The sequence below is a fragment of the Dipodomys ordii genome, unplaced genomic scaffold (assembly GCF_000151885.1).
Source record: "Dipodomys ordii isolate 6190 unplaced genomic scaffold, Dord_2.0 Scaffold165, whole genome shotgun sequence".
Taxonomy (NCBI): Eukaryota; Metazoa; Chordata; class Mammalia; order Rodentia; family Heteromyidae; genus Dipodomys; species Dipodomys ordii.
Window position 1 is genome coordinate 1,343,942 of NW_012267381.1, and position 6,491 is coordinate 1,350,432.

Sequence of the window (6,491 nt, forward strand, 5' to 3'; positions counted from 1 at the left end):
GGTTTTTCCAGTTTATTGGAGTATAATGTTTCTGTAGTGACCCTCTGGCACACATGCAAACAAAACCTAGACAAAATTGTGCCTTCAATTTACCATAAAAAACCAAGTTCCCTTCTTTTTGGGAATATATACAAATTTTACGTAGTGTGAATTGAAGTTTCTGTATTTGTTGCAAAACTGGTGATCCAAAGTAGACAATGAAAATGTTTAATTAATGAAGGATAAAAATGTTGAAATTAACAAGAGAATGAAAGATTGGTAGAAAATATCTGTAACACAACATACAGAATTAAGTAATTTTTCACTTACCCCAAATAGAACTCAACTCTTTCATTACATCATTTAGTTTGATTTTCTTTTGACCTACAAGATAAGGCAAAATTCAGACAGTGATGTGTCAAACTACAAAAAAGAAATGAAGCCTTAATTATTTAAGTTATGAGAAACAGCCTAGATGAAACTATTTAACATGTTCTTTAAAAATTTATAATTTGTGAACTTTAATGGATAGCTTCATTAATTCCAAGAGAAACTAAGATTTCATGGATTACAAGTTGATCTTAGATTAAAATCTTCTCTCCAGTCTTTTAGGTATATTGTTTGTTTGTTTGTTTTTGTTGTTGGTTGTGGGGCTTGAACTCTGGGCCTGGGTGCTTTCCCTCAGCACTTGTGATTTTTTTTTTGGGGTCCAGTCGTGGAGCCTGAACTCTGGGCCTCGGCACTGTCCTTCAGCTCTTCAGCTCAAGGCTAACGCTCTACCACTTGAGCCACAGCACCACTTCCGGTTTTTTCTTTTTGCTTATTTGGTGCTGAGGAATCGAACCCAGGGCCTCATACATGCAAGGCAAGTGCTCTACCACTGAGCAACCTTCCCAGCCCCCACCTGTGATTTTTTTGAGTGGTTTACTGGAGATGAGTCTCATGGACTTCCCTTTCTGGGCTGGTAATCCTCAGATCTCAGCCTCAGGAGTAGCTAGGATTATAGGCTTGAGCCATCCGCACCTGGTGGTATATTGTTTTTAATACCTTGATTTTCTTGAATACTTGAAAACACATACTGGTCTACATTGAGGATCCTTATTTATCACAATATATATATCACAATGTATAATTGGAGAAAGGCAATGAATGCCACATGAGGAATAGAAAGATGATTCAAAGAGACTTATTGGGGTTTAGCATAGTGTGCTATAGCAGATAAACTCTGTTATGGATTTGAGAAAGAAAATTCTGGCCTCATGTTTAAAAGGTAGAAATTACACTGCTCACCATCTTTTGTCAGCTTTTCTTCTAGATCCATGAATTCTTTTTCTGTGAACGTGATCCCCATGTTTTCTAAAAGAGTATCTAGTTTATCAATATCAACCTCACCTACTAAGTAAGAGACAAGAAAGAAATACAGTGAAATGGAATGGTTCTAAAATTGTACTTAATATTCATGCTACTGTATTATTTCTCTTCTGTATTGATGTACATGTTTTATTATAATTAAAATCACTCATCTCTTAGTATTACTGTTAAGATTTAAAGACAAAAATGGAGTCTTATTCCAAAAAATAAGAAAATTTGGAAGTGGCGCTGTGGCTCAAGTGGTAGAGCGCTCGCCTTGAGCTGAAGAGCTGAGGGACAGCGCCCAGGCCCAGAGTTCAAGCCCCACGACCGACAAAAAAAAAAAAAAAAGAAAATTTAAAAATTAAAATCAATTTCCTTAGCTCTTGTTTGGAAGCAAGCCTACAAAGCAAAATATTCTAGGAGGTTGACAACTAGAGCTAAAGTGGACTGACAATCTGTAAAACAGGAGTAATTTTTGTTGTCTGTACTTCCAAAGTTATTTCTGCTTTCCCTGAAATCCTATTGTGACAGTCTTCACTCTTCTTCTTTTGCTTTCTAGTTAGAATTTTTTTTTTGTTTGTTTCTTTGGGGCTAGGGAAAGGAAAAAAATCCAAGGAAATCTAACACTTTGTGCCAAATCACAGTAAAAGGGAATGCCAAATAAATTGTAGATTCTACTTTAGCATCTATAAGGATTCAGCAATATAGGAAAGTACCTTTTTTGTTTGTTTGTTCGTTTGGTGACAGTCCTATGCCTTGAATTCAGGGCCTGGGCTCTGTTCCCTTGAGCTTTTTTTGCTCAAGGCTAGTACTCTACCACTTGAATCATAGTTTCACTTCCAACATTTTTGGTAGTTTATTGGAGGTAAGAGTTCTGACTAGGCTGGCTTTGAACTGTGATCCTCAGATCTCAGCCTCCTGAGTAGCTACAGGCATTAGCCACCAGTGCCCAGCTATGAGTACTTTTTTTTAAAACTGTACAAATAAGGATCTGTTCATTTTGTTTCTTACCCTGGAGAGACATTATGCTCTTCATCAACCTTTGCTCTGAAACTTTTCCATCCTCTAGAAAAACAATGGAGTATTTCAAAAATAGAGTAAGAAAACAGAACATATATCTTAATTTCAGATGAAAAGAATTTTAAAAATCTTTTGCCTCATGAACATTTCAAATGGATAATGCACACACCAAAAGGACAACTGTCACTGGTACATGAACAGAATTTCAATTGTAACAATTAGATATACACCCTCCCCAGTTTTTTCTGTACAGTGAATGTTGAGAAAATAACACTTTGATGCTTATGGGAACAAAAATATCTTCCATTTTGCAACTTTTTCTCAAAGTCCTACAGGAATTAAGACTTAAGAAATTTTAGTGGATTTTCAAAGACTTACTCAGACAGTTGCCAAATTAAAATAATATAACTATTCACAGGCAGGAGAGTGGGAATATGTATCTCAAGTTTTTAACAGTAGATATTGCTAATACTGGAGATTATTTTTAGTTTTTGCTTATGTGCATTATCAAGATTTTTATGACATACATTCATATTGTAGAGATTAGTTGTATAATTAATATATGTACAAATATTTACTTATATATTATCTACTTATCACATATCTTAACAGCACTAAAAGTAAATACACAAAAATATTGATAGTTGTCAGAATTATGAATTAAAAGCATCTTAAATTTTCCTAATTTTTTCAGTTTTATTTAATCTAATATTGACATTGAAATGTAGCCTATATTTAAATGTACGGAATTTTCATCTTGTCAGTAAACTATGTTTCCTTTTGTGTAAAAACTCATACAGCCAAATTATTTAATTTCTTTTCATTATTGTTCTACTCTCTATCTGTCTCTCTGCCTTTGTGTCTAACTTTCTTCTTTCTTGTTTATTTTATTTGTATTATAGTTTTACAAACCCATCCAACAAGCAGCCTGAAGTTACGATTTTTAAATTCAAATGTACATGGTGAAACTTTTCTTTATAATAGCATTAGCTTTTAACAGTTTTCAAGCAATTTTAGTTTATTTTGGAGTTTTTCACATAGCCACAAAACCAAACAAAAAATCAAGTGATATCCATAGACTTACCACTAACTGGCAATGTCTTCAGAAAGTCCAAGTATTCATTAGGCTTGAGGTCAATCCCCAAATCTTCCAAAAAACCATCAATTTTATTTATATCAATTTTGCGTCCTTTGAAAGGAAAAAAGGTAACATAAGGTGGTTTCAGGACAATATAATAATCTTACCTCACTTTAATATTCTTACATGTTCTCTAGTGTTTAAGGAGGAGTCAGACAAAACATTACTTGATTCTTTATGGAAAAATGAGCCTATTGTCAAGAGAGCCTAGTAATGAAGAAATCACTTTGTATTATATAGCGAGCCAATAAACTAGAGTTATCTAGTCTTTCTTTCCTTAATGCTGTTTCTTGTGATTATTATTTCAAGCAACACTATTGACTCAGTCCTTTAAAATGTTGATTTTCTTATTTGCTATGTGTACCTAGATTTTACTTAAGTGGAGGGAGAAGAAATGAGTGAATGAGTAAATGAGATAAGGAAATATGGCCATAGTGAAACAGAGGGTATGCCTTATCAAAATGTCAGCAATTGTAAAGGCATTTAGAATTAAGTGTTGTCTGACCTTGCAAGTAGTGTGCAATATGGATTCACCTCGTAAGTGGAGAAGTTATAACCTCTGATTAAAACACTGGTTAAGATCAGCATATTATTGTCAGAGGTCACAAGAAATAATATTATCCAAATATCACCATTTATTTTCATGACTGAATGCTAAATAGTTCAAAAAGTTGGATGTAAATATTTCATTACAACTATAGAAAATGATAGCATTAATAAATATATGATATAATACTGGGAAGAAAAGAAGCAAAAGTCAACAGAAGACAAACTTGCTTTACTCACCTATAAAAGCTCTCACTTCACTCATCAGAATTTTCAGATCAATCTTACCATCAACTGTAAGACATGTAATACGACAGAAACATGAGAACGAGACCATAAACATGATGTTACACAGAGCAGGGGAATTTAGCAGTGTATATCTTTTAGAAAATTTAACCTTTTGCACATCCTTCATAAATTAGAAGACAAGAGATAAAATTTCAAGTGTTAAGAAACACAATTAACAAAGATATATCTGTGATGAGACTGATATCCAAGATCCAAAAAGAGTTTATTAGACATTATATCTTTTATAAATTTTCTGTTCTTTTTTTGTTGTTATTGTTGGTCGTGGGGCTTGAACTCTGGGCTTGGACATTATCCTTCAGCTCTTCAGCTCAAGGTGAGTGCTCTACCGCTTGAGCCATAGTACCACTTCTAGTTTTCTAGTGGTTTATTAGAGATAAGAGTCTCATGGACTTTCCTGCCCAGGATGGCTTTGAACCGTCATATTCAGATCTCAGTCTCCTGAGTAGCTAGGATTACAGGTGTGAGCCACGGGTGCCCGGCTTCTTTTCTATTTTTTTTTACTTTAGGTTATTTATCTTTGATTACATTCTAGAATGTAACAAAGCTTTATAAAATATACATGATGTCTACTATATAACTTGAGGGTAGGGATGGGAGGGGAGCTATGGGGGAGAACAATGGGAGGGATGATAGATCAAGATGCATCATATTCATAACCTGACTTATGGAATTGTGACCTCGTTATACAACTACTTTATAATAAAATTTTTAAAAGATATGTCTTCTGTTTGGAAAAGAACATAACTTTGCCTAATTAATCTTTCTATTTCTGGATATTAACTCACCTATTAGTAACTCTGGTAGTACCACTTATAATTGTTCAATAAGTTACTTAAAGTTTATTAAAAATATTTTGGTATGTTTTCCCCTACAGTATAACCCGTCGGTGCCCTGCATCTTGTGTATACATTTGGGGAGGAGAAGGGAAATAACAAAATGCTGAAATAACGATACAGGTGAACCCATTGTAACAAGGAGATGTACAAGACACTAGGGTGAAAACAAACTTTACAACTTGGGAGGGGGGAGTTGGGGAGGTGGGGAGGAAAGTGATGATAGGGGAAAAACAAAGGAAGAGGTAACAATGCTCGAGAAGAAATGTACTCATTACCTTACTCATGTAACTGTAACCCCTCTGTATAGTATTTTTACAATAAAAACATATAAAAAGTTTATTAAAAATAGAAATCAGGAAAAGATTTAGGTGTTAATAAGGTGAAGACTTTTGCTTTTTGTCAAGAGTTTCAGGAATTTTAGAAATCTATGCCAAATCATCCCTATACCTTTGGTTCAGGAGAAAAGAGTCCTAGGAAATAGGGCAGTTTTTTAAAACCCAAATTTCATGTGACCTGTATGTATTTTTTTTTTATAAACTAGTAGAACTTGAAAATATTCAAACAGAAATGGACTATCTTAATGCTTGTAAATCTAAAACTAGGTCTCAAATCTTGCTCCCATTGTTTGAATAAAGGTTGATGGAATGCACAAGGTGCCAGTAGTGGGGAAATGTAAAGGAGAGGTGATAGTCCAGGTTGTCGATGATAGATTTTCCTCCACAACACCCAAATGAAAGTGAGAGTTAAACAAACAAGTACTGATTTGGATGGTTGAACAGGTTCACTTAAGTCAGGCTAAAAGGGATCAGAGCTTAAAAAGATTAAGTGTTCTTGTCTTTTAAAATCAAAACTGATGTTACTCCTTTGTGTGTATGACCAAGGGGATGGATCTGAATTTTAGCAGTAACTAGCATTTCTCCTTGCTGTATAGAGAGAATAAGACAAGTTTGAGGGGGTAAGAAGAGAGGAAGGAAGATAGAAGAGGGAAAATAAAAGAGAGAGAAGGGAGATGATAGAAATGGAGATGAGAAATACACATGAACTTAACAAGAGATAGGTTGCATACTTTCTTTGAATCTGAGTTTTTCTCTAAGTTTTTCAGAATGCTTTCCTGACATCAAAGAAACATTCTTTTTTAAGGTTTTTTTTAATTTAATTTAATTTTATTTGTGAACATACTGTACAGAGGAGTTACAATTACATGGGCAGGATAATGTGTACATTTCTTACCAAGCATTGCAGCCTCCTCCTTTGTTTACCCTTCACATCCCTTCCCAGCCTCCCCCCTCCCCCCAATCCCAATCCTTCTC